The sequence below is a fragment of the Malania oleifera genome, chromosome 2, assembly GCF_029873635.1.
Source record: "Malania oleifera isolate guangnan ecotype guangnan chromosome 2, ASM2987363v1, whole genome shotgun sequence".
NCBI lineage: Eukaryota > Viridiplantae > Streptophyta > Magnoliopsida > Santalales > Ximeniaceae > Malania > Malania oleifera.
Window position 1 is genome coordinate 134,460,470 of NC_080418.1, and position 13,205 is coordinate 134,473,674.

A 13,205-nucleotide genomic window follows, 5' to 3' on the forward strand; every position below is an offset into this window, starting at 1 on the left:
TTGAATTTAAAAAAATTTATTAGTTGATCATTAGTAAAATAATAATAATAATAATAATATTTTAGGAAATTCTAATAAATTTACTAACATTTTTTTTGTAAGAGGACATACAATAAGATTTTTTATAAAATAAATAAATAATAAAAATGTTATTTTAATTTTTTTCTATAATGATATATAAATATAAAATTTAATATTTTGTATGATGTTTATTAGAGCGTTCCTATCATATGATATCATATCCTATATTTTTCAAATTTCATGTCCATGCATCTATGTGGTGCCATAATAGTATCTCAAGTCTTATGTTTGTATTTTATAGTTTTAAACAAATATAAATTTTTATAAATAACTTTGAATGTGGGTGGGCCTTAGATTAACAGTAAGGTTGCCCCTTTTTGACCGGTTGGTCATGGGTTCAAGTCCAAGGAAACAACCTCTTTGCAAAAAAGCAGGGGTAAGGTTGTATTCACTATGATGACTGATGACCCTCCCCCTACCCTTGCAAAGCAGGAGGCCTTGCAGCCTAGGGACGCTTCTTTTTTTTTTTTATAAATAACTTTGAATATTCATACATTAATGTTTGTACATTAAATTAATGAAAATATACTATTGATTTTTTAAAAAATACATCTAATCGTATTAAGAATTATAAAAATATTTTACATATCACTACACATGCAAACATGTGACACAGTAGTACAAAAAAGAGCATAAGAAATCCTCCTAAGAAAGAAAAAGAATAAAATGAAAAATCTCCAATCATGTTGTAAATCCAAATAATACACCCCCTTAAAAGTTAAAACATTCATCTGCAAAAGCCCAAAGCGAAGCCAAAACTGAATCCTATCCCAAAGCAAATTCAAAGGAATTCTTTTTTTTTTTGTGTGTGTAATGATACAAGCATTCCTCTCCAACCAAATACCACATGAAATAGAAAATATCTCACACCTCCACAACTCCAAACCATCTTTACTCCTAGCAAACCTAACCAACAAATCCTCCACTGAATGAGGACACGCCCAACTCTCTCCAAACACACTAAAAAGCTTTTTCAAAACCCTCCAGGAAATAGAACAGCACAAAAACAGATGATAAACAGATTCTGAACTATCAAACAAAGAAACCATGCATCCAAGGTAGAGCCTCTGTAGGCCTCCTATTGTTGACGTTAACTCTATTAATAACAACCAATCAAATAAAAGCTTTAATCTTAGAGGAAACGTTCTCCTTCCAAATACAACCATGGAGCTCAAAAGGCACATTTGCCTGAATCAACTGATCAAAAAAAGACTAACAAGAAAAGTCCCCTCCAAAGAATGGAGAGTCCACAACGAAGTGTCCTTCCTATTAGTAGGATGGAAACCCTCAAGCAAACACAGTAAGGCTATTAATCCACGTCCCTATCATCAATAGACCTTCAAAAATGGAAATCCCAAAAACAGATGATAAACAGATTCTGAACTATCAAACAAAGAGAGCATGCATCCAAGGTAAAACGATGGAAGGCCTCCTATTGTTGATGTTAACTCTATTAATAGCAAACAATCAAATAAAAGCTTTAATCTTAGAGGAAACTTTTGCCTTCCAAAAACAACCATAGAGCTTAAAAGGCACATTTGCCTGAATCAACTGATCAAAAAAAGACTAACAAGAAAAGACCCCTCCAAAGAATGAAGAGTCCACAACGAATAGTCCTTCCTATTAGTAGGACGGAAACCCACAAGCAAACACAAAAAGGCTGAGTATTCATCCACCTCCCTATCATTAATAGAACAACAAAAACAGAAATCCCAAGAAAAGTTATCCCGATTACTGATAGAAAAAAAAAAAAAGAGAGATAACCCCATTGTGCAATGACAGTAGGTGATAAAGATGAGAAAAAGAAATGAACAGAGCAGAATCACCCACTTTAAATTTCATCTTATAATTTACATTTCTTAATTTAGTCCTTGGGTCAACTTATATCATTGTTGTCCAAAACTGACTATTGTTAGTTGCATTATCCATATTCTATACTAGTAAGAAAGCAAAGGCTGAAGCAGGTGTTCAACCTGTAGATTTCTTTCCAACTATACCCTTGTGTATTTGCAGTATATGTAGATAGAGTTGGGCAAGATTCAAAGAGTAAATTTATTAATCAAAACAATTTATAATTATGGTCCATAAGACCATCTGATATTGGTTGGTCCAACTGAGAAAAAGCACCTTAGATGACATCACGCTGAGTTATTATCTCCTTAATGGAAGCCAATGGATGTGGTCACGAATTTTTTCAACTATGTAAACAAAGAAGACTGAAAATAAAATGAATAAAGGAATAAATTTTTTTTTTTGGTAAGAAAAGAAAGAATAGGAAAGGGGAGCTTAGGCGCAACGGTAAGGTTGTTGTCGTGTGACTTGGAGCTCACGGGTTCGAGGCGTACAGCCTCTTGCAAAAAATGCAAGGTAAGGCTGCGTACTATAGACCCATTGTGGTCCGCGGTCCACCCCTTCCCCGGACCCCCCATATGCAAGAGCTTTGTGCAATGGGCTGCCCTTTTTTAAGAAAAGAAAGAATAGACAAAACAGAGGACCAGAAGTCCACCCAAGAAAGAAACTACAAAATAATTCAATGAAGCAAAAATACTACTCAAAACAGAAGTCAATATATAACAAAAGATCTCCAATCACTCGATATGATTCAATGGAAATCCTAGAAAAGAACCAGCTACAGGAGCCTGAAGAAGAGATGCATGGAATAGAGGCAAACCAGTCTGTACATGAAAAGGTCACTTACTGCTACTGCCAGCTGTTAAAGCTTTTAGATTTTATCCTAAGTGCAAGGGTGACAAACTCCCCAAAGCAATTTGAGTTGAATTGTTTCAATTTGAAGGTTTTACAACATAACTACTTTCGTAACTGTCCTGACTTTCAACAGTGCCCATAGTGGTTGGTTTAAAAAATAAAAATGCTGCATATACCCCCCCCCCACACACACACACAAATCAAAAGCAAAACAAGACAAAGAAAAACAGAAAAAATTTTGGACTGCAAAAGCAACTTCCATTAAATAAACATAACCTTTTTTGATTATTGGATAACATTAATAAAAATTAGATACTTGAAGACTAATTTGAGAAAATATAAATTTTATGGATGATTTAAAACTTACAATAAAACCATAATGACCAAAAGTGGTTATACCCAAAATAAAATGCAACTCACTGATACAAACCAATGAAGAAAGCCCTTCCAAATATAACATCTCAAGGCACATCCTAGAGACCCTAGAGAGAGAGAAAGTCTAATCACTCCTTTTCTGAGAGCATAATAGAAAATTGACATTACAGTTAGCAACCTTCACTGTGAAATAGGGGCTACCGTGAACTTCTGAGGAAAACCAATGAGCTGTTTGGTATCTTTTCTATTTTTTTATTTTTCTTGCAGTGAAAAAACAGGTTATGAGTCACATGAAATGTGCTTGTTTACATTACTGGCTCATTTTTGTTGTTAGTATTGCCAGAAGCTGAAAGATTTTGCAGTTCTCAAAAATGTTGGGGCAACCAATTACTACAATACTTTAATATCCAAATTTGACTTTTGTGGATTAAATTGTTCATTTTATACAAAAAATTTAATCAAAATTTAAATCAAATGACCATATGAATTTAAAATAAAATATCCTTAAATTTTCTAAAAATTTGAAAAAATAAAATTCAGAAAATCAACTTTTTTCAATTGTTATGTACTGATTGTCCTCGAAGCACTAAAAAGTAAAAAGTGAGTTTAAAAATATAATAATTATAATTAATTTTATTTTTTATCATAATATTTTCATATTTGCATTCTTTTGCATTTTTATTTTTTTAACTATATTTGTAATTGTTATTTGGTTCGAAGACAAAATGAGTTAAGTTAGGTCTTTAATTCATAATATTAGTCAAGCAGTTGCTAGCTATCAATTTTTAATTTCTATTTCTGGTTTTTGTAGTTTTTATTTTTTATTTTTGTTTCCATAATTTTGACAATGACATAAAACGACCACTACATAAATTGGTGATGCTGGCTACCCTCACTCCCTCCAAATCATAGTTGTCAAATTGAGAGTTGAATCGTGAATTGAAATTCCAATTTTGTGAATTGAGAATTGAGAATTGAATCATAAGATTCAGTCAAATTTCCAAAATCAATACTAAATAATATGTATATATTGACATACGAACAACAAGCAAAAAGTTAAATACACTTAAATTTTGACAATAAAAAAATAATATTTCATGTGTATTCTTTCCTTCAACAAATGAAAAGAAAGGGAATGAGTCAACAAATATTAATTAAAAAAAAAAATTATACTGTTTATGGGAAGGAATCAAGAAAAATTAAAAAACCAAACTTTTTCTGCTTATCAACATATATATATATATATATATATATATATATATATATATTATGCATGTTCTTTCATGGATTAAAAAGAAAAAACAATTAACCAAAAAAGTGATAATAATTGAAAAGTACTAAAAAACCAACTTTCGAATCTTAACAACACAAGGAAATGGGACTACCACCCTTGGTGGATGAGTGTTCTGCCCCTTCCTCTCAATGGTAGAACAATTTACTCCAAGAGCGAAGAAGGGTTTTGTGAAGGCAACATATGATGTAAATTTCTATTTTCTCCTCTTTTTTTAGCAGAAAAACTGATGTAGACACAAGGAATGGACGGTAATCATGTAAAAACAAAAAAGCAACAAAAAAGAGGCAAATGCTGTTTTTGGGGTTTTAAACTAGTCAGGTTTCAAGACATCATAGATTTAGAATTATGTGAATCGATGGATTCAAATTGATTCATTAGATTCACAAGGCGAGTCAATAGATTTAGCAACGACACACTTGTTTTTAGATTTGCTAGAAAGATTCAAATTGATTTGGTGTGGAATTGATACAAATCTTATGAATTGAATCGCAAATAGTAACATTCTAACAAATATGCTTCCAAGAACAAGCACATTACTAAGTGATGGATTGTCCAATGTTGTTTGGTTACTTTCTTCGTTTTTATATCCTCCGTACATTTCCCATGCTAACAATCTATACCCCAAAAAAGCCTGTAAAAGCTGTGAAGCCTCTAACATCATTGGAAGAGAGAGAGAGAAATCAATTCAAAGAACACACTGTAAGTTCCAGCACATACACTATCGATGCTTTTAAAAAGTCAGTGCCTCTACCCAGGTCACATGCTAGGACAACACAAACATTTTTGTGCAATATTCTCTACTCAGTTGAGTTACCTAACTCACATCTCCTACTTCTTGTTTGAGGTACAGGAATCTGCACTCGTAATTAGGGCCTCTGAATCAGTTAAGTTAGGAAAATAGCACACTGCAAGGAGCAGAGCTCACAACCAAAGCCAAGTTTGCTTAGAGCCCAGTTACCTGCACATTTACAGATGAGCTTGAAGTTTGTAAAGAATTGTCAACAGTATCATTTTAAATTATTGTGTGAATAACATTCACAGCGGCTAACAATTCAATATTTGTAGTTTGAATCAATCTCTCTGGCCCTCTCCAATGACAAGCAAGTCCTAAGGTGAGTAAATGGATGGCTACAGCCCAAAGCAACTATGATAAGCTAGTCAAATTTTTTGGACAAGATAGGCAAGAGGTAAAAGGACTAAAACTGAAGAGAAAATGAAAAGAATGGGTTGTGTTAGAAAGCAATGATATGCTTAATTCAATCCATGGCATTGACAAACTAGTGTCCCAAAGTAACATAACTTTGAAAAGTTTCAGTTATGGAGATGATGATTTTGAGATTGCTTCCCCTAAAGTGGCTCAAAGCAAAACATCTTCCAAAGGCCAAATGAAAAGAAAAGGTTTTGTCCAAGACTAGTTGGGGTGATGTTGATGCTTTAAAGTCTGCACTTTTTGAAGGCATATCTTTTCCTTGTTAATAAGCCAAAAATGGTGAAGGTGTTTTTTGGATGCCCAATGGAGGAGAATAAGGAATTACTGTATCGAATAATGCAATGATATTTGATCTTGAATTGAAATTTTAATTGTGGTTGTTTCATTTTCAAATAGAGATTATGGTTTTTTGGACATCCTTGTGAATTTTTTTGTCACACACATCCTAATTTTTGTAATGTGATTTTTTCTTTTGTTGCTAATTTTTATAGTCTTGAACTTGTTTATTATATAACCTTAATCTGTGAAAAATGGGTAGTCATCAATCCATGTAGAGCAGGTTGGCTTTTTTTACCAATGGCACACAATTTTTAGGAAGGTGTCAGTACATGGTTCAAGATAAAGGCCAAGTAACTATATTGGGTTTTATATGTTTATTTATTTTAGTTGTTTTCTTCTAATTTTGGTATATTTTTTACCCATGAAACACCAACCTATAATTATGAAATTCTTTTTGCCAAAGAATAACTTTGAATTAGTTGGATGGAGAACCAACATTTCAAGAAATTCAGGAAAAATGTAAGAGAAATAATAAAAAGATAAAGAGTCAATTGGCTTAATTAATAGCTGAAAGATCAATTTAGTAAAATCACATTAAATCTTTTCTTTGCTCTTCAGTTGTTCAAACAATAGAAGAGAGAAACTGCTAGAAGAAATCACTCTCTTTCTTTTCAATTCTGTCCAGTTATCCAATCGATAGAGCAAATAAATTACCCTTCTCTATTATTTATTTATTTTTCTTTACTAAAACAACCACTATCATTTCTTTTCTCTTCTCTTGAAACTATTCAAACAGTATTAGTTGATAGCACACACACGTCTGTATATGTACCTCTATTAGGGCACACATGATCATTCATGATTTTACATATTGTTATTTAAAATGCAATGGATTATGTAGAAACAGTCATCTGATGCAAGTTCACTGAAATTCTTAAATGTGCCAATGAGATTCCCTCAATATTCAATGGAAACTAATGATCTCAAACATCCAAGGAGAATGTGATTAGATATCGGTAGACAAAGAATCAAAGATCATCAGTTAGCATGTTTCAAAGAAAAAATTAATCAATTGATCAAGACAAGCCAAAGTTGGCAGAGACTAATGGTAAAAATAAATATGCAGAAGAAAGAGTAAGAGGATTGAGGTAGATTGTTAACCTGGAGAAGAAGGGGAAGGCAGCGGCGATGCAATGAGGATTGAGAGCGGTGGAGGAGAGGAGCCGGAGTTGGAAATGAGACGGGGATTTCTCTCGCAAGCTGCGTTTGGGCGTTGAATCACAGCTTCTTTTTTCTTTTCTATTTATTTTTTTTTATTTTAAAAAATAATATATTATAACATTATTTATATAGAATAATTAACATTTTAAGGATAAAAATATTATTAAATTTAATTGGCAGAAAATAATTTTAAAAAATACTTTTATTTTTTCATGTCATGTGTAAGAAAAATATTTCTAAATGAAAAAATATTTTGTTTGAGGGTTGAAAATTTAACCAAACAAAAGAAAAAATTTTCTATTCAAGTAAATAAAGACAAACTATGAAAAATATTTTATTATTAAAAAATATATCTTTAAAAAAATTTATTTTTATCCTCAATTTAAAAATATATTTTATCCAATTAAATAAATTCTTATAATTTTTTTTCCTTTTTTGCTGCAAAAGCAAAGATCTAATTTAAATTTATACAAGAGGCATTTAAATATTATATAACATTATATGGATATATTTTAATTGAGATTCGAAGCGCATGTGTTGTCAATTTTGACTTTAACCTTAGATAAAAGTATGAAAATAGAATTTAGCAAATGACATAAAAGGGATTTTGAAGGATTAATCATGGTAATAAATTTTTTGAGTGTTTTATAAGCTCCGTGTATCATAAAAAAATTCAAAATTATATTAAAATTGAAGTGATTTAGTTGATTTTAATTTGAAAGTAAAAAATTATTTAGTTTTCAATATTAATTTTTATTTTTTGGTAAATAGATTTAGTTATTAAACAAATGATAGATTTTTTTTTCTTGAAAGCATTTTTGTTAAGCTCCCAATAGCTAGGCTAAGTTCCCACACCAATACATTACTACATAATGTATTAGTTTTTTATATATAGGGGTGCTCAGATTGAATTGTCAAAACTAGGTTTAAGAGGAATGGAGAAAGTGTGGTGCAAATAATGTTAAAAATTAAATTTCTTAGGTGTTTATAAATTTACGCATCAAATAAATTGAATTGAACCTGAATTGCCAAAAAATTTAGTTTTATGATTTACAGGGTTGCAATTTTTTAAGGTTACGAAGGAACTTTTCTTACCTTAATTTGCTTAAATTGTGATTAAGTTATACCTGTGTAATGACAAAATTACACCAAGTCTTGGTCAGTTATACTTATTCTCATCCATCGAAACTGTAGAGACCCGAACCCGTAAATAAGGAAAATAAATAAGGAAGGGGTAAAAAGGGGAATAACAGCAGGATTTGTCGATGAAGGCAGTATGTTCGTCGACGAAATCCTTTCTACTCTTCGTCGCTGAAATTCAGAGAGTCGTCGACGAAGAGATACCGAGTGAACCAAAGAAAATATCTGGATAGGGTTCGTCGACGAAAGTAGGACTTCGTCCACAAACTGAGCAGCTAGTTCGTCGATGAAGGCGCTGCTTCGTTGATAAGTTTAACTCGGTCAATGGCTCTATAAATATCATTTTTAGTTGCTTAAGGGTTTAGAAAACCCAAAAGCTCTCTCTCTCTCTCTCTCTCTCTCTCTCTCTCTCTCTCTCTCTCTCTCTCTCTCTCTCTCTCTCTCTCTCTCTCTCTCTCTCTCTCTCTACGATTCTTTGTCGTTCGTTGTCCGCTTCGACGATCGAAGGTTCCTGCATGGATCAGAAGGAGAATCTCTTCAATTATAGCGGATCAAATCATCGTTTTGAAGATTTTCGGGTTTTTCCCTAAAATCGAGGTAAGGATCCAAATTCATTTTTGTTTTGGTAGATCTGTAGTAGGTGGAATAATACTGAAGTATTGTTCTTCGATTTTTAAGTTTTGAGGATCCCGTGCTGTAGTTTTGGATCAATAAGCTCGCGTTTCAGTTTTTACGTTAAAATGTAAGGGGATTTGTTTACATCAGTATTTTTAGAAAAAGAAACCACAGAATATGTAGCTTATGTTTATATGTATATACTGACTGCTTATTTGCAAAGTTTTATCGGGTATAAATGTCGATTCTTACAGTTTTCACTATTTTACGATTTTGAAAAAAATGGGGTTTTTGGCATATGATCTCCAAATTTCTTAAACTACTTTATTTGTACTAAAACTAAAGTAGGAGATGCTTGAAACTTTTAATAGTAGCAAAAATGATATTTTATGAATCAACTTTTATGAAATGTATAATTTACCAAATAAGTGTGACGTATGATATGAATTGAATCTTTACTGATTTGAGGTGTATGTATATAAACTATGGGGACAAAAGTACCAAGTGATTATCAGAAAATATAGAAAACAGGTGCCGGTTAGATACCGTGCCAAGTATGAAAACAGGGTAAACCGAGAGGTTACGAGCCAGTTTTTACCACAATATGAATGAAAATATGCATGAATGAGATTGTGAAAATACTGGAATTGCACAGGTTATTATGTTTTAATGTAAATTATATATATGATATTGGGACCACAACTTATTTTAATAGTATATGAAGCCTTAAAAAGCTTATTTTATGTAGGCTCGGTACCGTTGCCAAAACAGAGGTACAGTGCAATCATACGTAGTTATTGTTCAATGTGGGTATCTAGTAGTAGACTTGGTAAGAAGGGCTACTGGTCAAAAGGGATTAGGGTGGTGATGGCCAAGTTGGATTGTAATATGTTATGATTCCTGACGATGCCTGTACGTACAGGGCTCGGTCGGTGTTTTCTTATCGCACAACCCTTGCCACGGGGAGTTACTGGCATAGTTATGATAGTTTCGAGCTGGATGGTGTTCTAAATATGCATATACATGATTTAAACGCTTTACTGGGCAAAGTCACAGGTCTGAGTACCGGGCGGAAGGATCGTATAGTGTATGGGCATGTACCCTACCCTAACCTCGGGAACTCTCACTTGTAATGATGCTGGGTTATACATTATTAGGAATTTATATATGTACTATATATACATTACAGTATTGATAATGTGCAATCTATGTAACCATTTTCAAACAAGAATATAACTGTATAGCCACATACTGCTGTAATATCTTCCTCCTTACTAAGAAGTGTCTCACCCCAATCTTACTACCTTGTTTTCAGGAGTTACAGGAAATCGGTCCTAGTCGTTTGGGGAGGCTTTGGAGCGTAGAGTCCTGTTAGTTAGTGTAAGTTTATGTATGAGTACTGGGTTGTTAGCCTGATTGTTTTTGGGAATGTAATATAGTTTATGTTTTACGTATTGTTGAATATGTGTAAGGAACATTTAGATACTACGGTATATCCATTAGAATCCATATGAATGTTTATGTTTTTCTCAATTTATGTGAGTACAGATCATTATGAAATACCTGTATGTCTCTGTTTAGGGTGGGTAGTTATGTATGTCACAAGATTTGTACAGGATATGTATATATAGTAGCACTACGGGGCCGTATTAAGGATCGGGGCATTATAGTTTGGTATCAGAGCCCATAGCTAGCCGGAAGTGTGATGTGAATTGCACTGCCTGGTTATGGATATGCTCAGAGCTTAGGTTGCTAGGTTCTGTAGATTAAACCATACCAGAGTTTAGGATGTGAATATGACTTCGAGTTTAGCTTAGTATACCTAGGGATAGAAATCCATTGACAGAATTCTGTGTTTTTTTGGATCATTCTAAGGGTTCAGAAAATCACGGCAATCTATCAGCAGTTTTGTTTCTAAGTGGAAGGGCGGAACTCGGGTTAGAATGAGAGTGTGAGTCATTAGATGTAAGAACATGAACCGTGAAATATGGGTTTAATTAATGAAGAGAAGGGTAAAAAGATAATTAAACAGGCTTTGTCGACGAAGCCAGAGTTCGTCGACGAAGGCCTCATATTTCTCGTCGACGAGGAGCAGGTGTTCGTCGACGAGGAGAAGCCAAGAGGTATTGTGAAGTGCGATGAAATTCAAGGCTCGTCAACGAGGAGAAGCCGAGGGGTTTCGAAAAATCGAAAATCCTAGGCTTGTCGATGAGGTCATGGTCTTGTCAACGAGAAGACTATAAGGTCTCATTGACGAGGATGCAATTCGTCGATGAGAACTGCTGAGTCAAGGATGCTATAAATATCCATTTTCATTACTTCTCAGCTAAGAAATCTCATTTTCTCTCTCTATCTCTCTAGAAACTCTTCCTACTCTCCATCTCTCTAGATTTCTTCGCCGTTTGTTGCGAGAATCATTAATCCAAAGTTACCACGAGGATCGTGGAAGGATTCTCTACAAGTTCTACGGATCGGATTTTTGGTTCGGCCTTTTTCAGGTTTTGGCGTAGAATCGAGGTAAGGCTCCATTTTCAATTCCGATCCAGTAGTTTTGTAGAGAATAGTCTTGTGAGTATTTTCTATATAGGGATTTGTTGGTTTTGGAACTCGATTTGCTGTTTAGGGGCCTTAGAGTTCGGGATTTGCCATTTGGGCGAAATGTAAGGGGAATTATGTTTATATCGATTATTTTCAAAATCAGACTCAGTAGAACTATGGTTCACGGTCTTGTGTGTGTTTTGACTACTCATTTGGGGGAATCTAACGGAGAAAACTATGGATTTTTCATGATTACAGTTTTGGGAAAAAGGGGGCGACGGGCTGCATCCTTGATTTTGTTGAAAATCAAATGTATATGTTGATTTATACTGTGTTATAGAGATGGTTGTGCCTTGACTTGTTTAAACTGTATGTGTTTGGAAAACCATGATTTCAGATTACCAAATGAGTGTAGATTGTTTGGTTATATGAGCATGCATGTTTATGTTGTGTTTGGTTGAAATGCGAGTAGGAACAAGGTTCCGAATTTGTTCTAGGTACTAAGAGTGTCCGGCTCTATATCCGAGGGCGTATAAAATTGCTGGCCATGTTTAGCAAGAGTGTTCGGCTCCATATCCGAGGGCGTGAGCCTTACTGGCTGTTCACCGAAGGGTGTGGATCCACCAGTTAGCGTCGATACGATGCCATGGGAGTTTGGGACTAGCCATGTGCCGGTGGCGCCGTGTTCACGGGTTGGCTACGGGCCAATTGTAGTAACCCGACCCCGAGAAAAAAAAAATTAAAAAAATAAAATAAATAATAATAATAAATAAATAAACATAAAATAAATAAATAAATAAAGAGATATTTTGGAGAAGATATTTTGAATAGAGATATTTTGAGATATTTATATATAAATATCTTGGAGGAGATATTTATTTAGATTACTTAAGGACTAAGTTAGGTTTTATTCTATAAATTCTCTTATTCTCTCTCTCTCTCTCTCTCTAAGATCCTTCGTCGTTCGTCGTCCGTTTTCAAAAACGGAGGGTACTGCGTGGATCAGAAGAAGAAACTCTACACTTTTAGTGGATCGGATCGTCGTTTCGGAGAGTTTCAGGTTTTCCCAAGAATTGAGGTAGGAATCTAATCCTAATTTTGATTGGATATTTGGATAGCAGTAGAAAACATAATAAGGTTATGTTCTGTGGTTTTAGGTTTTCGGGATCTCGGGTTGTCGATTTGGACCGTTTTTATACGAACTTTCATTTCGAGTATAAGATAAGGGGAATTTGATTACAACAGCTATTTTAGAAAACTAAACCACTAAAAAGCTAGTTTATGTTATTATGTATGATTTAACTGCTTATTTGTGAAATTCTACCGAGTAGAAATGCCGGTTTGACGATTTTACGATTTTTGGTAAAAACGAGGATTTCGACATGTGATCTCCAAATTTTACAAATATGGTTTATTTGTGTTTATACTATAGTAGGAGAGGCTCAAATCCTTTATTTATTCAGTTAAACTATGTATATTGAATTTCTATCATTTAGCAGGTTTTTGAAGCAAACTTGTGTGATATATGTTGAAATGGAAATTGATGGAAATTTCTATACTATTGATATAGAATATGGGAACGAAGTTCCAAATTTTTTATACTGAGAATGTGATAAACGGAGGCCGGTGATACACCAAACTGAATCAGTAAACAAAGAGGGGTAAATTGAGTGAAAAGACGCCGGTTTGAACCCAATGCTATTATTGGAATTTGTGAAAAATATTGGAATTGCGCAAGTTATCATA

At 33.6% G+C, this 13,205-nt stretch overlaps 1 protein-coding gene across 1 annotated transcript in view; it reads right to left on the minus strand.

The window, feature by feature from the left end:
* LOC131149329 (uncharacterized) overlaps positions 1 to 7,233 on the minus strand; it is a 28,346-nt gene extending 21,113 nt beyond the window's left edge. Inside the window, exon 1 of the mRNA XM_058099695.1 lies at positions 7,107 to 7,233. The gene's annotated coding sequence lies outside the window, so the exon portion shown is untranslated. The remainder of the gene's footprint in view (positions 1 to 7,106) is intronic.
* Between the last annotated feature and the right edge of the window lie 5,972 nt (positions 7,234 to 13,205).